Consider the following 24,234-nt stretch of genomic DNA (forward strand, 5'->3'; position numbering starts at 1 on the left):
AGAGAGAGAGAGAAAGTGAGTTAGCAGAGGGTAGGTCAGAGGGAAAGGGAATCTCAAGCAGACTCTAAGCTGAGCACAGAGTCTTATGGAGAGCTCGATCCCTCAATCCTGAGATCATGACCTGAGGTGAAACCATGAGTTGGTTGCTCAACCCACTGAGCCACCCAGGTGCCCCCACAATTATACAACGTTTAACTGGCAATCTTGTTTTAAAGCTGACTTGAAAAAAGGAGTAATTTTTTTTCTTTCTACAAAAACATGTTAAACCACCTTCACCCTAGGTGATAGGGTATCTGTTGTCTGTCATCCAAATTACCACAAGCCTCACAACAGATTTCCATGTTTCCACCCATATTTCCATCCACAAAAGAATTTCACAGAAGAAGGATCCTTATTATACAAGTTTGATCACTTACTGCTATATTCAGAGCCCTCTCATGGCTTGCCATTTCAGAGAAAAGACCAAGTCCTCACAATGTTCAGAAGGCCCTACCCAGCCTGGTATCTTCAGTTCCTTTCCCACCTTCTCCCCCTTACTCTTCCTTATCCAGTTACATAATACACAGGGGCGCCTTAACGGACTGGTGACTTAGTCAGTTAAGCTATCAACTCTTGATTTCAGCTAAGGTCATGATCTCGGAGTTGTGAGGAGCTCTGTGTTGAGCTCAGATTCTGCTGGAGATCTCTGTCTTTATCCCTCCTGCTTATGCTCTCTCTCTCTCAAACAAATAAATAACTAAAAACTTAAAACAAATAACACATGAATAATTTCCTTGCTTTTTTAAAGTAATTGTCCAAATACTAGTTTCTCAATAAAATGTACTGTGACCAACGATTTAAATTTGCACCTTTCCCAAGTACTTCTAATCCTCCTTAACCTGTTTTCTGTCCATAGAAGGTACTGTTTTCTAAAACATTGCCTAACTTATTTACTTTATCTATTGTTTATCATCTGTCTTTCCTGCTAGAATTTAAATTTGGTGAGATCAAGTTTCTTTGTATGTTGGTTTTAGGTTTGGCATGTTTTATTACTTGTATTTCAAACACTTAGAAAGGAATATTGCTGAAACATACCAGGTGTTCAATAAATATTTGTTGACCCAATGAGTGAATGAATGGGTAAAATAATCAAAACAAAATGTTTTCCACTTGTTTGATGAAAAAAATTTATCAATGTAAACCATTTTCTTTTTTTGAAAAAACAAAACAAAACAAAACAGAAAACTGAAAAACAAACCCTAGCTAGCGGTTTGCAAGATAGAAAAAATTTAGCTTTAACCCAGCTAATTGTATTATTGGTTTCTCTTAAGATAAATAAATTGTAGAATTATTAAGTTCCTCACAATTTTAGTCCTTGTGTAATTAAAACATTATTTTGGTGCTCATTTTTGGTTTTGAGTTGTACTCTTGAATCTCATGCCAATACCTGACATCTAGATAAATGTAGTAGGGTCCTGAAACCAATATTCTTCCTTCTTGACTTGGGCAGCAGATATTCTCTGCAACATTGTCTTAGCTTGTGTTAGTCATAATGAAAGCCAAGATTTCAAAAGGCAGCAAGAGTCATGGGTTTTGCACAAGTGGAGAGCATAGAAGCTTTGGTACTACATATTTTCTCCATTTTTTTCCCCAAATGTTGCTTTGAGAAGAGCAGAGAGTAAACACTCTTACTGCCTGTGATGGCAGGTTACCCTTGGGAGCAAGGGTGGGAGAGGCAGGTTCCAGGCTTAAATCATGTGTTCTCTGAGGAGGATTAGAAGGGCTCTGAGCAACAACTGTGGGGTGATTGAGGTCACTAGCTGGCAAATTTGGAGAAAAATAAACCACCATGTGCCAGATCTGCACAGCTGTGTCCACTACTGATTAATCCCTCTGTAGGAACAAGCCTGTTGCTTTCTAGAGCACCCTGGAAGGGGTCTTATTAAACAAGAAAAAAAAAAAAAAAGAAAAGTCAGAGTCTTCATTAGAAGTTCTCTACTCACTGTCTCACCATTGTCCCTTTTAATGATACTTCTCTACTTCCTTCATTGATTGGCCTTCCTTATGTAAAACAGTAAACCTAAATTCTGGGTAAAAATCAATTTTTCCATATCAACTCACTTCTCTTTCACTTTTGAAAACTCTGTTAGCTCATTAATACCGAGAAGAAAACTCAAGGAATGCCCTAGTCATATCTTCCCTGGCATTCTAATGATGTAATTTCCTGCATTTCTAACCTAAAACATCTAATTCTAGTTCCTCACCTACACTGGTAGTGTCTTTCTTTTCCATCATGTTCTTTCTAACCTTGACAGGAAACATTTATTCAACTGTACACATTTGAAATCTATAATTATGTATTTTAATCTGGTAGGTAAATTTAACAATATTGCTAAAAGTATATTCCTAAAAACAAACTAAATTTTATCAATGATTTTAATTTTAATTTTCTTCTTGAACTTTCACATATATGCAAAATTTTCATAATGAAAATTACTACATAATAAAAATATCCTTCAGAAATTTTAATTAAAAATTCTTTATGCTATTTATTATTTTTTTCTTCCTCTTTTTTTTTTTTTAATGTTATGTTAGTCACCATATAGTACATAACTAGTTTTTGATGTAGTGTTCCACAATTCATTGTTTGGTTATAACCCCCAGTGCTCCATACATTACATGTCCTCCCTAATACTCATTACTGGGCTAACCCATCCCCCCACTCCCACCCCTCTAAGATCCTCAGTTTGTTTCCTGGAGTCCATAGTCTCTCATGGTTCATCTCCCTCCCTGATTTACCCCCCTTCATTTTTCCCTTCCTTCTCCTAATGTCCTCTACGCTATTCCTTATGTTCCACAAAGAAGTGAAACCATATGATAATTGACTTTCTCTGCTTGACTTATTTCACTTAACATAATCTCCTCCAGTCCCATCCATGTTGATGCAAATGATGGATCTTCCTCTTTTCTGATGGCAGAGTAATATTCCATTGTATGTATGAACCATATCTTCTTTATCTATCCATCTGTTGAAGGGCATCTTGGCTCTTTCCACAGTTTGGCTATTGTGAACATTGCTGCTATGAACATTGGGGTACATATGGCCCTTCTTTTCACTACATCTGTATCTTTGGGGTAATTACCTAGTAGTGAAATTGCTGGGTCATAGGGTAGCTCTATTTTTAACTTTTGGAGGACATTCCACACTGTTTTACAAAGTGGCTGTATCAACTTGCATTCCTACCAACAGCGTAAGAGGGTTCCCCTTTCTCCACAGCTTCTACAACATTTGTTGTTTCTTGCTTTGTCAATTTTTGCCATTCTAACTGGTGTAAGGTGGGTTTCTCAATGTGGTTTTGATATGAATTTCCCTGATGGCTAATGATGATGAACATTTTTTCATGTGTCTGCTAGCCTTTATTATTAACTTTTTCTTACTCCAAGCTACTCTTTATACATGGTGGACCAGAAATCAATTTTGTATTCTTACTTTTATCTTCTTGTAACATCCGTGTCTCTCTTTTTTTATTTCAAAATACCACCATAATGTGTTCTTATATAGTATTACACAAATATTATATAGGTAATATTACTTGCTACCAAAAATTCAGAAAATTTGTAATGCAGAAATTTACAAATTCAGAAAATATATGATAAAAGGCAGAAAATGGATGTCACTTGTAATTGCCTAAAACTGATGACCATTATTTATACTTTGCTATATACACTAGAATTTTCTCTAAATATTTACTGTACAACTGTGGATATATGCACATCCCCATATATATGTGCATTTTTAAAAATGGGGGAGAAATTTGCATACTGTTTTACAATTATTCTTAAAAAAAAAAGATTTTATTTATTTATTTAAGAGAGAGACAGTGAGAGAGAACATGAGATGAGAGAAGGTCAGAAGGAAAAGTAGACTCCCCATGGAGCTGGGATCCACATGTAGGACTCAATCCTGGGATTCTGGGATCATGACCTGAGCTGAAGGCAGTTGCTTAACCAACTGAGCCACCCAGGTGCCCTACATTCTGTTCTTTTATTTAAATATATAACATGCACATCCATTGACTAGATGTACCATAATTTACTTAATCTATTATTGACAAACATTTAGATTATCTCGTTTTTCATTGCAATAGGCAGCACTTTACATACTTTTTTATACTTGTATAATAATAATCCCTAGTGTTTGATATTGAAATTCTAACAAAAATGCAGTATAAGCAAGCCTATACACCTTTACATTTTCTCTCATAAAAGTGAAATGCTTCAAGACTTCCTCTTCAAGTTCTTTATTTATTATATATATGTATGTGATTAGTGGTCCTGATGGAAGAAATCCTGGATTATTATACTAATAATAGAAACATCTAATTTAATGTTAAGCACCTTATTGCATTTTCCTGGTGCCTGATTTGCAATGATCAGAGACTGAAATCTATTTCAGGTATAGTTAAATCCCATGGCTAAATGCCTTGCCATTCTTTTTTGAATCCACCACTGGACAAGTTAATTTTGTTCCCAGAATATTTATTATTTTGCACTTCTCTCAGAAAGGTTATAGTATGGTTCTTGTCCTCTCTGGACATTGTAACTAGTTGCTATTATATTTTGCAGTAAAATATAATCAAGAATGTAATAAATAACTATGTGGAAAACCAAGAAGAAAGTTATAGAATATATTCCAATATTGTCAATAGCAGGTTATCATGAAAAAAAAATTAAGTAGGTGCTGGCTAAATTCAATCCAAGATCTGAAACAAATTATCTATCAAGGAGGTATTAGTCACAATCTGTCAGAACCTGTTTCCTCATTTGCTAAGTTTTATTTGCCCTATCAACTTTCAAGATAGTTGTGTGGATCATAGAAGATAACTTATGTTGGGAGTTCTTGAACAACATCAAGAACAATTTTATACAGGATATATCAGTGAAGGTCCTAGCACGAATTTCCACTTTGATGTTTTCAGTTGAAGAGAATTGAATCAAATCACTCTGTGCAGAGTGCTATGGGCATGTAGAGGTATGGGCAGGGTTAAAGAAACAAAAGGAGGCAACAGAACCCATGCGAGACCAGCGACAGCATGAAAGCATTACACCTGTATCAATCAGAATGAACTAGGTCAGTGACTGTCAAAGTCTGGTCCCTGGACTAACAGCATTGGTATCACCTGTTATAAGTGCTAATTCTTGGGTTTTATCCTAGACCCACAGAAAGGGAAACTGAATATGGGAGTAGCAAACACTCTAGGCAATTCTGTTCAATGCCAAAACTGAGCTATGTTACATTTGGGCAATAAGTTACTCCAAATAGATGACTCCAAACCCACTTATTTCCAGCTCATGCTACATGCCCATTCTGGACATATTTATTGCCCTCCTTGTTTTCTTCCTTCCTAGGACCCAGGCTGAGGATGCAACTCCTATTGACAACATTGCAGGCACCATGGCAGAGGGAAATGAGAACATGGTAGAAGCTAGCTGAGAAGTGACATAAGTCATTTTGCTCTTTATTTGCCAAAATTCATGTGATCATGCCCAATTTTAATGTGTCAGAATGTGTGTTTCAGCTACTGTGAGATGCCTGGATATGTGTGAAAAATAATACTATCTACATCACCACTCCCAGGCCAGAAAAATGTCATGAAAGGAAATAGAGTTCCTGGAGACCAGTACAACTTGGAGCCATGGAGGAGAGCTGCCTGGTAGGAGAGAAACATGGTGGGGTGAGAAATTGCTAAAAAGAGGCACAGACATAGATGCCTCCACACTCCTCCTGCATTTGCATGGGTCAGTCTATCATGGCCCAGAACAGGGCAGAGAAGGGTGGGGCCTTCTTCCAGGGGTGCAGCAAATAGAATGACCAGTTTAGAAATTATTATCACCATGGCTTACATGATCAGACACCATGATCACTTGCACCCTCATTTCCCTTCCTTGGTGTGCAGGAGTGAGAACTGACCATGCATGAAAAACTTGTATCTTTACATCAGATACCCCACATTATAAGGACTTGATGTCTTGTTGACCTAATATAATTCCAATTATTTTGAATTAGATGAATGTTTATTCCTTTTTAAAAATTTTTATTTATTTACTTATTTAGATGAGTATTTCTTAATCACTGTGATATCATTTGGTACCATAGTCATCAGTGTCAGACAACTTTGCCTCAACAGACTTGGATGACAACAAGCAGGAGACATTGCAGAATTTCTAAACCAAAGATAGCTTCTACAATTGACAAAGAACAATGAAGTGAAAATGTCTTCACCTGGGAGTCAGGGACTTCAATTCTAACCCCGCATTTGCTGTAAGCAGGCTATCTAAGTGTGGGGAAAACCGTTTATACATCAATAAAAAGTTTGGTTGAGGTATGCTCTAGGTTTCTTTTAGTAATATAATACAGTGATTTTATGTCACATTTGCTTTATTATTTGATGGCTATCGATAGAAGTGGAAATAAGATAGATTTGGCTGCTGCTAATCATCATTTTTCACTTACAAATTCTATATAGTATACTGTGACCAGTATGAATTTATCCTCAAAAGCTTCAATTCCAAGAAAACTTAGTAGATATATTGTTGGTTTCAAGCAAATGTCTGTTTATTTACAGATTAGCAGTAGGATTCTCTTGGGAAAGGAAAGATGGGGGAAACCACAATAATTCTATGAATTTTGGGTTGTTGTTGTTTTAAATAAATCTCCATATTAAGGAAAATAAAAGAGAGGCCAGAGTCAGAAACATTAGGTATCTTTAAAAAGTTTGCACATCTGGTATTCAGCAACACTAGGATATGTGGTCCTGCGTAAGTTATTTAATCTTTTTGAGCCTCAGTTTACTCATCTTTAAAACCAGAAATATAACACAAATATTAGAATTATTTTGAAACAATTAGGAGAAATATCATATGCATGTACTTAGTGAAGCATCTGGCATGTAACAGGTTCTTTATAAACATTAGCTCCTTTTGCCTCCTTCTGTTTATCCAAAGCACATACGCCAACACTTTGAATATAATAGGTGTTTGATATATAATGAATTCCTGCTTGATGGAACATAGAATATCTGATTGGTTCTAACTGGGTTGTAGTTGTTGTAGAACATGCTGATTGAGGTACCAGTGACCTTCCTAGTTACTTTTATTTTTGTTGCCCATGGTTTTAAGAACTTGACTGTTTGGAATCCAGGTGTGAATCTTGACTCTGGAAGTTATAAGCTGTATGATCTTAACAAAAGTCATTGTACCTCAGTCTTCTCATATGTAAAATGAGTATAATGATGATGATGATGATAACAATGGTAAACTCCTATTGGCAGTGAGGCTATGTGTGTGTGTGTATTGAAGAAGTCAGTGGTCTACAAACACTTGAATTAATACTTGGCACAATCAACACTCAAAAATTGTTAGTTTTTATTACTCTTCTGTTTTTTTTTTAAGATTTTATTTATTTATTTGAGAAAGAGAATGAGAAGGAGGGAGAAGGAGAGAGAATCCAAAGCAGACTCCACGCTGAGCACAGAGCCCAACATGGGTCTCCATCCCACAACTGGGAGACCGGAACCTGAGCCGAAACCAAGATTCAGACACCTAGCCGACTGAGCCACCCAGGCTCCCCTTATTACTCTTATATTTTATAGCAAGTACTCAGACTGTTTGATAAATGTTTATCTCCCTACACAGACACAGACACATACACAGACACAGAGACACACAGGTTCTCTCAACAATTCAAATGATATTCCTCCCAAGAATGACCCCCAACATTACAGTATCAATATGTGTCGGCTTCCCAAATGTCATTTTATAAAGGGGCACCCAATATTCTCTTAAGCAACAGAAAGGAAACCAAATGCCAAAACCCAATTAAATAATATGAAGGTTGAAACACCATCTGACACAATCAAGACGGCAGAGAATGAAGGCCAACATAGCGTTTGCAGCTGTACACTCTGGTGCCCTTTTCCCCCTCATAACGGGGTGAGTTAAGGTGGAGTGTCATCCTTAACTTTGAATTTTGCTGCTTTTGTCAGTTTGTGTCACAACCTTAACATTATTTAAATGTACTTTTTTGTATTTAATATTCATATTCAGGTGTTCAAGCCATAATTTCTGTTAGTAAAAGTGACATTTCTTAAAGTTCATTATTTTTTCCACATCGAAATCTCAGACATTAAAAAAAAAACAGACTTTAAATAATAGAACAGAAGTGTCTTCAGGCTAACAGCCACCCCTTTGATTTGTCATTTTAGTACTTGAGTACTTGAAGAAATAAGTTTGATAACACCAGAGTCATTTAGCTTTGTGATTAGAAACCCAGCAGTCAGAGTTGCATGTCTCAGGCAGCCCTTCATGTTCAGTGGAGAGCTTATATAGACTGTGTTGCTTTGACTTTTTTTTTTTGCTTGACATTTTCAAGCCAAGATGCACTATATAAAATGTCCATTAAATTTGCCAAGGATTTCAAGTTATCACGGCAATGTATCTTGATGATAATCAAGAATGTGGCAACAATTATATGGCATCCATCTGTGGAGTGTAGGTAAAGGACTCAACTGAAATCTTCAAATTAATTCGCTTACAAAAAGCAAAATGAGTCACTCGTTTTTGCTGAGGAAGAGAGAAATAAGACTTGTTGGAGCGAGAAGAAACACAAGAAAATTCCAACTTATTATGAGGGCAATGAGAGGGTCTTTCTGGTAGATTTTATTGTGTACATATGAAATCAATTTTGCCTCTTTCTTTGAATATGGCAGACATTTCTGAAAGTCCTTCCAAAGAGTACTATTTCACATTTATCCAATGACACTGAATGAAGGAGACTGTTTCAGAAAAGCCTGGTGTCTTTCAGTTATTAGAGTTTGACATATATCATTTATCAGCAATGTTATTAAGTTGCGATAATAGGGAGGAAAAGAGAATCTGATGTTACAACTTGCTAGAAATATACCTAAAATCCCACCTTTAAATCTCCACTCTTTGCTTTAGTAGTCTATAATGCTTACTTATATCTCATTATCACTGAAGGTTTATGTTTGTTTCTTTGTTAAAGAGAATGCTGTGTCATATTCAACTTCAATAACAATTGGCATCATCTAAAACTTCAAACAAAAAAATTAAGTTATGCATTAAGCATTTAAGAAATAAAAAGAAAACATTCTCCACTTTATTTAAGGATTTACTTTAAATAGTAAAATGATCTAACTGATCAAGATTTGTATATATAACTTCTCAGGAACATCTAAAACATCTGTATCATACTTCCAACAAGTGATGGTTTTCATGTCTTATACAAATTGTGCAAAATTAATGAAAAATAAATTTTAGTAGAAGGAAATAGAAGACACATTTTAAAAAAATAACTTTTAAAATGTTTAGACTTTGCTGGCATTGAAAAAATATGTTATTTTGTGTTGATGTTTTCTCTGTTGGCTTACACATACAATGATACCCATTGACTGGAATTTTTAACTTTTTTTATGGAAGTAAACTATTGCTCAAGACTTGTTTTAAACTGGGTCAATATGTTTTGGGTCCATGCTTGATTCTGCCTTTGATATAGACATTGTTTTTTTACTTTCATTTTTAATGAAACTCATCTAGTCTCTCCTTCTTGCTAAGCAGGGTATAAAAAGACACAGATCTTTGGGATGCCCTCCTGGCTCAGTGGGTTAAGCATCTGCCATTGGCTCAGGTAATGGTCATGATTCCAGGGTCCTGGAATCCTGGAATCCAGTCAGGTGTTGGGTTGCTTAGGAAAGAGTCTGCTTCTCCCTTTCCCTGGAGACTCTCCCTACTGCTTATGCTCTCTCTCTCTCTCTCCCCCTCAAATAAATAAATAAAATCTTTTTTTTTTTTTTTTTTTTTTAAAGACACAGATCTTTTCTGGAAGAAAAAAAATTCCTCAGCAGGGAGAATATCATTTTCCTATTCTCTCCAGGCACTGTAGGACTTCTTGGTGAGGTTCTTCCTTTTTCTAGACAGCAAATGAGAATTCCAAGAACCTATTCTGCATAATGAGGACATTATTCCAAATTTCCTTTACCTATGCAAATTCCATCTAATTGTTTGAGGCCCAGTTTAAATTTTACCTCTTCCTTGAATCTTTCTTATCTGTGCCAATTCTCTTTCACCTTTTTAGTCACTATTCTGAAGGCATTTTTGTTTTTTTTACACCCACGTTTGCACATGATTATATATTTAAAATATATTTACCTTTGTAAAAGTTCATGAAGATATCAGTGCACAAGACTGATAACTAGGTCCTCAAGAAGTATCACTAGACAGATCATTCTTCATCATGCTGTATTGGTTTTATATAAAAACTATTATTTCTACATGAAATCTTAGATAATTGCAAGCATTCTTTTCAGTATATAGTCTCTAGAAGTTGTGTGTACTATGTGTTCCTCAAAGCTCCTTTACAACTTTAATAAGTGCAAATATTGCATTTTTCTGAACATATGGTTAATTGTGTGTAATTTTCTAAAAGAGATACCTTGGCTCTTTACAAAAGTTCCAGGCAGTAAATGAGGGGAGCAATGTAGTTTTAATCACTATAATTGGCTAACTGTAACATTGAGTCATGGTTTAATTTCTAGGGTAAAACATGGGTACCAAAAGTGATTTTTACTTAACATCTAGAACCATTTGTCTCTTCATATCAGTCACATAGTTTGAGTCATATTTTTTGATGTAAGCTTTGTTGTGGACTATTCAGGTTTTAACCCCCCAGGAATCTATAGACTGAGTGAACCTCCAAGCTGTGAAATCAGATTACTAAACTCTGTAAAACAGATTTCTATGTTATTCTTTTCAATGACAATCATTGGTGGCTAACTCCTTTAACCACAGAACTGGCCAGGTAAATCATCCCACTGCACATATAAGTTGGAATGGATCTGGTTTTACACACTCTGTTAAGGCAAAGAAATTAAATTTTTTATTTAAGATCCAGCTCCCTGCAGTACATGATCACGTAGTTCATGAAAGAAATTTCTGTATTAACTTGAGCTCCTTCTGGGAGCCTGCTTTTGACCCAATTGAACCTCAACATGACCATTTCCCCCCATATTTGGTTGAAATTTTCTCACTGTGGTTCATAGATACATTGTGTTAAGCTATTGCTGGGTAAAATGTGTTGGGCTCCACTGGAGGGAGAAAAGGTGATCAAGGTTATGAGAAATTATTTTTCCACAAAATTTAATTGGCTGGGCAATATCTGGCTTTAGGAAACACATCTGATAAACAATGCCTTTATATATTGGGTTTCTAATAAAGCCTTAAAAAATGAATGTTTTTTGTGATCCAGTGAGCCCCTGCGGCATGAAATGATGTGCTTTTCTAAAAAAATTAGAATAAGAAATTAAATTATCACCCAATTCTTGGTAAGACAAAGAAAAAGATTATGGGTTATTAGACTTCTCCTAAGAGTGACTTGGCTTTCTTAATTTCTTATGCCTTTGTTATAAAAAAATTAAGTTGATACAAATTTAAATATTCTTAGCACATTGGAAAACAACAATTACAAAGATATTTTCTTAGAAAGAACTGTTCCATGCTTCTCTGTTTTCCTGTTGATAATGTAAGATGTGGTGAATAAGATGGGGGAAACAGGAGGGTGGAAGGCATAGATCTACCAGAGCTAACAACTCCAGGAGGATGGCAGGCAAAAGGAAGAGAAGATTCCCATTCCTCGTGTTCCTACTTTTCTCTGTAATCTTTGAGCTCTCCTCAATATCCCCATTACCTTTGTGTGTGTGTGTGTGTGTGTGTGTGTGTGTATCACCATTAATATACATATTATTGGTGGTATATATTATTATTAGTCACACACATAATTTTTGATAATTTTTGCCATAAGACACTGGTATAAAATATAGATTATTGGGCGTTTAAGAACTCAAGGTGAATTTAGTAGATGTAGGTAAGGTATATGTTTGCACCATTTCACTACTATTAAATATATAAGTAGGATTAGAATGACTGCCAGCTGGTGGAAGTAGATAGAAGTTAGTAATTCTGTTTCATCAGAGATTTAAGATATCTGATTCCTCCTTGACATACTCTTCAGGACATTCTATTGTTCTGTGGAGCAGAAGAACTAGATTCCAAATCGAAGACTTAATTGTGTTAAGCATTCTGGAACAGTGAAAAATATTAAGCAAATATTGAGGGGATGCAATGAGTAGATTCAGATTCAAGTCATGTTGAAGAATTTAATTATTGGATTAGATTGGAGTTACCTGTGTGAATGACCAAAACTTTACATAGAGAGCAATTATTCAATAATCAACTTATTTTCAAAGTTTCAAAGTGTACAGTAACCATCCTCACTTCCTATTAAAACAGTAATTAGTTTCTTTAGTGTTAATCTCACCTAGAAAGATGATTTTACTTAATGATAAACTGAACGACACACTTAGCTTTTTTATTAGCAAAGGCATTTGGTAGTATGGACAGCATATCAGAACCTCTCTAGAAGGAAAAAAATAAACGGCTTTGTAATTATGAAATAAGATTTTATTTCCATGGTAATTACTTGTAGAGTAATTACTTTAACCACTTGGCATTTAGCCTTTATGTGATCGTACCTGCCACTTATGGTCACCATGAGTTGGCTTCACCATCATTTTTTACTTTTGATGTTAAAATTTTCATTTAATTTAGTTTGAATTTTGCTAAGAATATTATCACCTGTCCTTGGTTTCACTGACTTTGGTTGTTAGGTATCTAGTAGTTGTAATACAAAGACAGTTAAGTGTTGTTTGATTATTTTAAAAAATCAAAGAGAAATATCTATAATTTGTGAGACTAGTAACCCTCTCTAATAAATGAATTTATTTCTTAAACATTTTCACTGAGAGCATAATACATATGAAGGACCATTCTAAAGGCTGCTGATAAGAAATGGAAGAATTAAGGAGTACCATCGAAAGTGACAGTGAAAACATCATTCAGAAAAGTAGTAGACTCAAGATAGAATCTGTAGCAGTTAGAAATATGAGGGTGTATATACTCACGTGTGCAAGAATGATTACATCTTGTTTTAAATAGTCTCCATTTTGACTCTGCAATCCTGTCTAGCCCAGCTAGCATAAAATTTCACCCCAGTGATCATTAGAGCTCCTGTTTTCTATTGAAACCTTGGGAATTGAAGGGCATTGTGTCATGTCTGGAACTGGCAGACTACTGTATGGTTGCTGCGGTACCCAGGTCCAATTCTGGGTGGTCCCTTGAATCCCCAAATTCTCTGTTTTGGTGCCACTGAAGCTTTAGGAGAATCTTTGTCAGATTTGGGAACACTGTTTTCACTATTCAAGAGTGGTGAATCCTATTAATTTATCTATCTGATATGTAGCAGAGGTGGGGCTCAGCTGACTTTACTGTTTCTCCCACACCAGGAATCCATCAATGTACCCTCTCTTTCTCTCTCCTCCTTCATGGTTCCTTTCTTCTCTGCTTCTCTTTCCCACCTTCTCCTCCTCTGTCTTTCCCTCTGGCACCTCATCTCATCTTCTCAATCAACTTTGGTGTTACAAGAAGCAGGAAGAGCTCCTGATTCAGATTCTTTCCTTCTTTTTGCTTCCTAAACTCAGGAGAACAATTGCAGAGAACTTACACAGAATACTATCATAGTAAATTATACTGACACTAGATATACATTCATGTAGCAAAGAAATTAATATTTATCTATTTTACATTCTCTAAGACAGAGAATTCCAAACTGCAACGAGCGTATTTGGGGGACGGGACAAAAATATTAACATTTCTATTTTTTATTTTGCATAATTTTATCTTTTATTCTTAAAAAATTACATGTTTTCTATGTGCATGCTATTTTAATACAATAGCAAGTATATCATATAAAATTTATAAATGAATAAATGTGTTGAGAGCTATAGCTTAAAACTATATGAGTATCTGACATGTACTAAACAATGTGTTAAATATTTCAGGGTCATAGAATGTCAAGACAGATCTTACTCTTATGTAGCTTACTATTTAACAGGGGAGTACAAAAATGTAATTCATATATACACCAAAGACCTATCCTGTAGAAAAGGATCTTTGAACAGAATCTTAATATTAGGTTTCAAAAGAAAGAAAATTCACATCCAACTGTGTGTTTGTGTTGTGGAGAGAGTGGGTAGGACATAGGTCATGAAAACTTCATGAATGCAGTATTTTTAGATTTGTATATTGAAAGTAAGGTAGGTATCACCCTTGAAAATAAACTGAAAAAGGGTAATCAGGTCAGGAATCTACAAACTTGGAAGTCTTTGGGCATCCCTGAAGGCACATGAAGAATTTGTAGGAGGTACTCAGGCATGAGTACTTATTAAGGAACAATCAGAATCTAGGGGTCCCTGGGTGGCACCATCAGTTAAGCATTTGACTCTTGTTTTGGCTCAGGTCATGATCTCACGGTTGTGAGATCAAGTCCCCAAATCTGGCTCTGTGCTCAGCATGGAGTCTCCTTAAGACTCTTTCTCCATCTCCCTCTGCCTCTCCCTGCTGCTGTCTCTTTCTTTAAAATCAATCAATCAATCTTAAGAAATATCAGAATCTCAATATATATTCCTTCTTCTCATTCTCCTCCTCCTTCTTCTTTAATATGTATTCGTTCTTAAAATCGATCTGCCTATTTCTAATACTCTCTGGAACACAAAGTGGTGATTCAAGAGTCTACGCTCCCTGTTCCTGCTCCCTGACCCTGCAAACAACCCGGCCCCCTGTATGTGGGGAGGGATCATAGTATATACATGAGACACACTGCAACTCTTATTTTCCCAGCATCATTATGAAGTAGATAGGATATATCCCCAAACTACGCAAGAGGAAACTATGGTTCAGGTAGATAGTTGATGGAACTGGACAAAGACTGTGCACATGTGCACAGAGGAACTATTACCCAAACACAAGCCTTTGGGATATATCTTATATATCTTATGTTATTTTCATACCCCTATGTAGTTATTTTCATACCAATATGTAGTATGTATGTATGTATGTATGTATTTAGAGAGGGAGTGAGATAATCTCAAGCAGACTCCCGCTGAGTGCAGAACTTGATCTCACCACCCTGAGATCATGACCTGAGCTGAAATTAGGAGCTGCATGCTTAATCGATTGAGCCACCCAGGCTTCCCTCCCCTATGTAGTCTTTATGCTTGCTTTATCCTTACAAGTCTGTAAGGAGTAAATTGTGTAAAATGAAGTTTAGAAAAGATAACTTACCCATCATTAAATTTGATACAGACTAGATCCCCAAATTTTGAAAACCATCCATATCCTTGGACTGTGGTTCACAGACAAACAAAAATGACATCACTTGGGAGCTTGTCAGAAATGCAGAATCTCAGGCTACCAGCCCAGATTTAACTGAATTAGAATTTTCATTTTTAACCACATCCCAAATGTTTCTTTAAAGTTTGAGAAGCACAAGTGGAGATGACAAGGCAAGCCTTTCAAGAAAGGTAGAATAGCTTATTGGACATTTATAACAGTTTTTACTGGCAAATGCTTCAAACATCTGTCTGCCTCAGTATTAAAAATTCTTGTTATCCATAAAAATTCAAAGACAGAAAAGCTAATTTCTTCATCACTTCTCCTCCACAGAAGGGGAAATAGTTTATTATGTTTAAATCCAGTAATCACCTTATTTTAAAATAATGTTTCCCTAATTCAACTGCACACTATCTCAACCAAAAGATCACAAATTAGATATCAACTATGGGCAGATTGGCTATGGAATATTTGGTTGTTCTAGCTTTTATAAATGACATATATGGAAGATCATAAATCATATTTTGAGCTTCATGTTATCTCTTTGTTAGAAGCAGAACATGGACAAATTCAAAAGGCAACCACTAAGATGTGGTCCTAGAGTTTGTTTCCCTAAATTCCAAAGCACTGCCTCATGCTTCCAATACTCATCAGGGTTTTGTTTTTTGAGGTTTTTTTTCATCAAGTTAAAAAAATATTTATAAAGTTGGTGGTGGTTTGTTTAAACTCATTGCACTTTTGTAAATTTCAAGTGACAAGTATGTTCTGCCATTAATAGAGTTTTTGGAGCCATTCATACAAATGTGCCAGCACATGAAAAACCACACATTCTTTGTTAAACTAAACAGTCCTAAGCATTGTGTGGACTCCTGGCATACTATGGCTAAATATTCAGACACATGCCTATATAGTACTGTGTGTTCTGCCAAACAGAGGGAAAACAAAAGAAAGAAAATCATATAAATATACGGGTAAACATTGACTTTGTAAGGAACAGCATAAGCTGCTTTGGGAAAAAAAAAATCGTAGAGCATGATTCAAAGAATACATTTAAATTCTTCTCCTTAGGAAAATGTATCTAATTTGTTTTTCATGAAAACATGTATTTAGCAGTAGGGAGTTTTTCATTGGATAAGATATTTTGGCATATTTATAGTATAAAGGTGATTGGAATAATATTTGCATTCATTTTGCACTGAAATTTGAAATAAGTATAAGATATACACTTTGTAACATAAAATCATTGCTAGTCAGGATATACTCCCTTTAAGAAAGCATAATTCAGTACATGAAAATTCAAAGTGACTAACCTATAAATATGGGGGAATTATTCATGTTACCAAAGGATTCTTCTTTTACCAAACATCTATCACAGGGTATCTTTAAATAACTAGTTTCCTTTTGGGACATTTAAAAGTACTAGATTTAAAATTTTTGATGTTCAAGGAATAGCTAAAGAATATATGTATGTATCAGTCATGAGCCTAAATAGATGATTTTAAAAGTCTTTAATGATCCTGAGTTGTGCTGCAATTATTAATCATTACCAGCCAAGAAAGAAATTGAAAGGCTAATGGCCAAGTCAATGTGATGTTTCCTCAAATACTTTTTGTACCCACAAAAGAATAATACATCTGAGTTCATTTATTTTCCTCCTCATGTGATGACTTTCTAAATGGCATTCTATTATGCCTATAATTATTTATCCCAGAACAGGTGCTGACTTTTCAAGGGATTTTTGAAATCCATCTCTCTTTCCATAAAAATAATGCTCTGCTCTCCTTTCTTTCCAAACACTTCCTATAAAATTGCAAATTTAATCTCCTTCTGACCAGATTCACTTTACTTCTTCTGGGTCCTCTCATAAGCTGCACTATATTCTGGCAGGTACACTGAGGGAAATGGTCTAATTGTTGGAGCAGCTTGACTTGGCTGTTGCTAGCTCAGTTTTTCATTCTCATTGGCTCTGGACAAAGTGGCAGCAGTAATCAGCTGTCAATTGCTCATTCATGACTTTATTCCTTAAACAAACCATCATTGAAGTCATGCTAGTTTTTGTTCACTCTTTATGCATCATAGAGCCTAGTGGTTCTCTTTACTCTGGGCTTTTCTTTACATTGTCACCAGTGTTCATAATCTAAGAAACAAATCTGGCCATACTATTTTTAAAAAATTTCCCATGGACCTATAGGATATTATGGTAAGCGAAATAAGTCAGCCAGAGAAAGAAAAATACCACAGTTTCACCCATATGTGGGATTTAAGAAATAAAACAGATGAACATAGGGCTAAGGGAAGGAAAATAAAATAAAATGAAAACAGAGAGGGAGACAAATCATAAGAGACTCTGAACTCTAGGAAACAACTGAGGGTCACTGGAGGAGTGGTGGGTGGAGGGATGGGGTAACCGGGTGATGGGCATTAAGGAGGGCACTTGTTGGGACGAGCACTGGGTGTTATATGCAACTGATGAATCATTAAATTCTACATCTGAAACTAATAATACACTCTATGTTATCTAAACTGGATTTAAATGAACAAAAACAAAGTCTTGCATGATATTCTACTTACTATGGGAATTTCCCACCTTCAGAGAAATGATCCAATGACTGGGCCGGACTGAATGAATGGTTCAAGTAGTCTCAGATTAAGATTGTTAGAATCTATTATCTGTGCTATATGGTTTTCTAGCAGCCCTCCAAATGGGAAAAAGCAGCCAATAGCCTTTGTGTTTAGGCCCAGTAACTTATATTCTCATCCTTCCCTTTTCAAATACCTTCTATCGTGTTCATCCCCTTTGTACAGACACAGTCTAATGGACTCAGTTTTGTCCATCCAATGTTAATCTCATGGAGTAACATTTTTTCCTCTATGTAATTATTTCTTGTATGTATCTATCTTTTTTGCAGATGTAAGATTTACTTTAACTCCTCATTTCCTTTCCAGAATTTTGCATCCTATTCCTTTCTAACAAAGGCACCTGAAGTTTCTCAGCTCAAGAAAGTATACTCTATCAATTTTGGCAATTCAATTGGCAGTTTTCTACCACATGTATTTTGTGCCATTCTGAGCATGGTTGTAAGGCAGGGTGGAGCTAGGCATATGCCAAATCACCTTTTTAAAATGGGGATTTTCATAATGCTATTATTTGGAGAATAAATTTGCATTGGCTTGCAAATATGCTGGCTGCTACCCATCACTGACCTTCATGTATTTGATTGCATAGCTGGTCAGAAAAGCTGGTCATTTCCTGAGTACACTATATGCTTGTAGTACCACATGCTTTTACACATGCTATTTCTCAAATTTGAAGTTTTATTGCCCTTTTTTTTTTCACTTGGAAAATTCCTATGAGTGTTTCAGAGCTCAAATATCATTCCTTTAATGAAGTCTTCTAAATATCTCTGGGCAGAATCATGCTTTCTCCTTTGTGCTGTGGTGTTTTAAAATTCACATTCATATCCATTTTTTAAAATTTTTATTATGGAAATTTTAAATTCACATTAGTATCCATAGCAGTGGGTTACAGAGAAGTCTAGGTCTCCAGTAATAGTACAGTCAGAATAAAAAATCATGTATCAAAAGAAAATTTTGAATATTTTGCTCATTCTTTTCTTTCTGCCTAAGGCAAGATTTTCTATAGGACAAAGAGTTCTCTCATTTTAGGAGAAAGATCAAGAAGCATGTAATGACACTGGGTGTACAACTTAGAGAACCTTATCTGCTAAAATTATTTTAGTTGTCCAACTATCAAGAAGAATCCAGAAAAAGATGTAAGCTATTGCAGCAAGTGAACTAGCATATATTCTTACTCACATTGACAGGCTACAAACTTTAAACATCACCTCTAACATTTCAACCAATACATTAGACGTTGCTGAGCCAATTTCCCTACCCAGCTAACTTTCATTGAAGAGTTACAGGTTGGGAACTTGTCTCATTAATATTTCACACAGGTGTACTCTATGAAGTTCTGTTCTTCAGCTCTCTGTTATTTAGTATTTGCAGAAAGATAAAAATGCACCTTTTCAAAGAATGAGGCATGTGCTTCCCCTTAATCTGCTTCCATACATTACCTTCTAACTTATTTTGGGGAGAATTTCGTTATCTTTGGAAGAAGCATTGGGAAAATTCAAAAGAAACTAATGGCATTTAAAATAAAAATGATTAGTCTGCTAAAATTCTATATTGGGATTTATTTCTAACAAAATGAATTAGAACCTATTTGAATTAGGACTTAAGGGAATCTTTTTCTGTTTAGGAGATTTTTTGAAGTCAAAAATTATTTGACTATTTCAACCAGAAGCATTTACAATGGTTACATCTCTTCATACCTGCTTTGCTCAAATTACGGTAATTAAGCAGAGTCTGTATTGTGTCATCACTCAAACCAGCTACAATTTGTTTTTACAAGTGTGATTACTGTTTCTTCCTTTGTTAAGCATACTTCCCAAAGTATTGTGTTTGAACAGGCAGCCCACAGCCTATATTTTCAGGACGAGCCTGTGAGGAATATATTATTTAATTAATTTTTGCGCTACAATTTTTTTTTCAGGTTGTCTGTGCAAGTCTTTTACTCTTGTGTCAGGTGCCAAAATATTCCGAAAAGGAAGCTTATTTCTGCCGTGGTGATTTCTGACATCTGATTTATTTGGATGTCATTTTGCATTGCAGAATGTGAGACCGTTCTTTTTTATTTCTTGATGTCTGTTGCACCCAAAGGAAATCTGGATTTTGCTTTCTGTAAGAAAAGAGAATTGGGAGGCCTCAGAAAAACTTTCACCCCCTAACATGGAAAAATATTCTATCTGTCCCAGTACATTGAAGTGGGAGACTTTAAAGGGCAGCATACCCAGTTAAGGAAGATATATTTCCATCTGTGATCAATAGCATGTGAAGAACTGCTCCTCTCTGAGTTTTATCCAGAGCAAAATTACCTTGGTAGTTCCCCAGACTGTGGACACTCCACAAGTTTCTAAGGTTGAGCAGCCGTGGGGAGCCATACCTGATACCAGGGAGGGGAAAGTGGTTCTCTTTGTGGGGTCCATAGACCATGACTCCTCACTGAACCTCAAAGCTGCACGACAGCTTTTAGAGACAGTATAGACTACATAGTAAGCAAGAAGTAAATAGGTCCCAGAAAGCATTATGAGAGGGATTAGGATGACAAATGTTTTCCCATTCCTTTCTGTGCTTCCATTCCTCTTTAGCAGAGAGATAATTGGGGAAGTTGAATATGTTTTCCAGAAAAGAACCCTAGCATCTAGTTTTCTTTTCAGATGAAATGGTATACCCTGGCCCAGGTACTTACAACTCATGCTGCTCTCTAATTTTTTTTTTTTCCTCTCAGATATTTAAGGACATATGGAAACTTAAAATACCATAGAAGCTTCATAATGAAGTTTCTTTGTGAAGCTATATATAATTTCCCACTTTTTAATAAATAGTAAAGTCCCAATAAATTCTGAGCTATTTGGTATCATCTACCAGTTTTTCTTCCTCCCCTCCCTCTTTTTTTCTCTTGATGAAGGGAGCAGAGTTAACCATAGAAGGTTTTCACTCATTTCAACACAATAATTTCTTTCTGTAGTGCAAGAACTAATCAGGTCAGATCTTAGTGGGTGTACATCATTTAAAACAAATTTCTCCACTTGGTCTAGGAAAATGCAAACTAACAAAAAGGCCTAAGAAAGAAAAAATAATATTTTTGTCACTTCTGTATTATATCTATTTTTTTGAGTGAACTTTGAGTTTTTCTTAAAGAAAGATTTTTCCTTCCTGGGGTTATATGACATTGGAACTGTTTCCCTGAAACAGCTGGACCTGTCATTCTTAAAGGCACTATAATGGTTTCCTCAAGAAATGAGAAATTAGGACTGGTCACTGATAAACTTTTTAGCCTAACTTTAACGAATTCTCCTTAAGGTTTCCTCTGAGGGGGCATTATGGGGCTGCATAATGGACAACAAAAAATTAGGAGGATGTGGAAAAGCAGGTTAGAAAGTAGGAAAAGCAGGTATGGAGAGGCTGGGAAATGTTTGAATGTGGTTAAGTACTCAGAACCCAGGGTTCAAAACAGAGCAGTGTTGAAGACAACACAGTCCAGTGATAGAACATTGGGCCAGAAATTAAAGGCAAACTTGAAACCTAACCCTGACACTAATTAGCTGTGACCTTAGATAAGGAAGAGCATTTAAATCAAATAAAGCATTTCCTTTTAGTAAGGCATGGGATTCACTAGCGATTGAGGGAGGTTGAAATTTTCTGTTCAGGTTGGTGAACTATTTTATTAGTAAATACTGGAAAAATGTTAGTCCAGGCATTTCTAATTAGCCTTTTCTTTAGGTGGGCAGAGGTAGAATAATTTTTTTGTATATTAACTTATTTGTGACTCAACAGATATGCCTCAATTTCAAAAAATATTATAAGGTAATTATGCTAAAATGACATTTACTCTTATGAAAAATATTATACAATTTCTTTAGACAGAATAGAGTATATTTTTTAAAAATCTGACTTACGGGGGTGGCTAGGTGGCTCAGTGTGTTAAGCCTCTGCCTTCAGCTCAGGTCATGATCTCAGGGTCCTGGGATCTGGGACATCAGCCTCTTTGCTCAGCAGGGAGCCGGTCCCCACCCCCACCCCCACCCCCAACCTGCCTGCCTCTCTGCCTTGTGATCTCTCTTTCTCTGTCAGATAAATAAATAAAATCTTTAAAAAACCGGATTTATGCACATTTCACAGAACATATTTATTGGAAAAAAAAATGTGAGACCCATGTGCATTTTCTAAGCAGAATAGCTTCTTCTTTTTGGTAGGCTTGACAATAGTGGGTCTGAAAATGCAAGTGCTGCTATGTCAGGAGACAGAAAGATAGACCCTTCATCTGCCCTTTCCAAAGTTCTTTCCACCTATGTTACTGCTAGAAGATGCCTAAAAGAAATTTAAGCTACTTTTGCCTTATATGCCTGAAGTATATTCCCTGAATGCTTTCTACTTGATAATTACAGCAAAGGTGGAGTTTTTTCCCCCTCTTTCCCTTGTGAGGATATTAAGAGTCTACCTAGTCAGAATGATGTTAATATTTGGGGACATTTCTCATGTTTCTGTATGAGTCAAGGATTAGTCAGATGAGATTAATTAGTGTGTTGATTATTCTGGCCCTTTAACCTCTCCTCTTTTTCTTTCTTCTCCTCACCTTTTGGTTATTTTATTACTTATTAACAAGCTTATCAAAGAGTGGGCAGGGAGAGGAGGTGAAACTCAAGAGTTTTCAATGACGCTCCAGGACAGGCTAAAACTTTAAAGTGTGGGAGTTAAGGATGGTTGGGAAGAGAGAAAAAGAAGACTTTCAGCTGAAGTGAGTTGAAATTTTTTTAAAAAATTACTTAGAGATTTTATCTTTTTAAGTGCAATGGAAAGATGAATGTACTATTTATTACCTTTCCTTCTAAAATCCATTTTTTAAAAGAAAAGCATGTTTTAATGAGAACAGCATGCATTAGCATCTTTCTCAAAGATGAATCAATCACTATACAGAAAACAAAATACAAAGTCTAGAAACTTCCAAGTGCACTTAACTGAAATATCTGTTTTTTGGGGGGGGTTACTTTATGAGTAATACTGGGACCTTAACCCCCAAACTCTCATCTTCCTTAGATAGCCTCTCCCTCTAGAAATTAGGAGGATTAACTCCTACATTACTCTCCAATAAAGTCCTTTCTATGCCTGGTATTACTCTGGTAGTCACCCATTGAGACCTCCTGTTTGCCCTGCTGCCCATCATATCCTGCAGTTCTGGAAAAACTGATCTTCCTAGGGAAAATGCTGTTGTAGATATTCAACCTTTAGGAGGAAGCATAAGGATGCTCTTCTTTTCACTAGTTGGTCCCAAATATGAACATAGGTTCTGCTCTGAATGTTCCACAACACAGATGAGACCAGATTGCAGTATTTAACAAATTGTTCTTTAAGATTTAAGGATAACAAGATAGTGCCCCAAACAGGGCTACGTTACACTGGGTTCAATTCTGGGTATGACTCTTCGGGTGCTGGGTGTATTTTAAAGAGCAGTTTTTCTCACGGCCACACTGGGAAGACTCCAGTATATTTGTGCACCAAGTGGTCACCAGCCCTTTGCACACTTCTAAAGCCCCCCAAGGGGAGACATCTTTCTTCATCCCACTATAAGATAATGTACTTTTTTTAAAAAATCTTAAATCATCTCCATTTCAGAATTATCTACTCACTATCCATCTCCTGTCCATAGAACTTATCCTTACCTTTAGTCTCTAACAGGGCACTCATGTTAGAATGCATAATCTGACATGACTATATTGCTAAGATCTGTGTTATTTTCCTTGGCATAAACTTTATGGACCACAAACTGTCCAGGCTCAGTTGCAAATCATCAAATGTAGACTTATTTCTTCTTATAGGTTGTCCCCTTGTTTGAGGAGAACGTTAAGATTTTGGTAGTCCTCCCAGTCTTAATTCCTAATCTCCCAACATCAACGGTTTGAATAAACACACACACACACACACACACACACACACACACACACACACCCCAACAAGTAATAATTACCATAGAATCACTGGATTGCATACCATTATTCCAAATGTTTCTTAAGAGTATACATGGAGCTAGAGATGCATTATTCTTATAACAAAACAACTGTTTCATAAAATCATACGGAGCCAGTTGCTTTCTTAGAGCATAGTAAAGTCCCTCATTTCAGAAAAGGAACTCTGTTTTGTATTTCCTTTACTAGAAATACTTACTATGGTGGTTTTAAAATCAAATCAAAGAGAGTTTGTGCCCCAAAAGTGAATTCAAGTCTCCCCTTCTTTCAAAGCCTTTGAAAATGAAGTTATTCCTAACTTCTAATATCTCCATTCAAAATTCAAAGATTTGAGGATGAAATTCAGTCAGATCTCAAGAAATTTGTACTT

The sequence above is a fragment of the Martes martes genome (genome assembly GCF_963455335.1).
Source record: "Martes martes genome assembly, chromosome: 3".
Lineage (NCBI taxonomy): Eukaryota > Metazoa > Chordata > Mammalia > Carnivora > Mustelidae > Martes > Martes martes.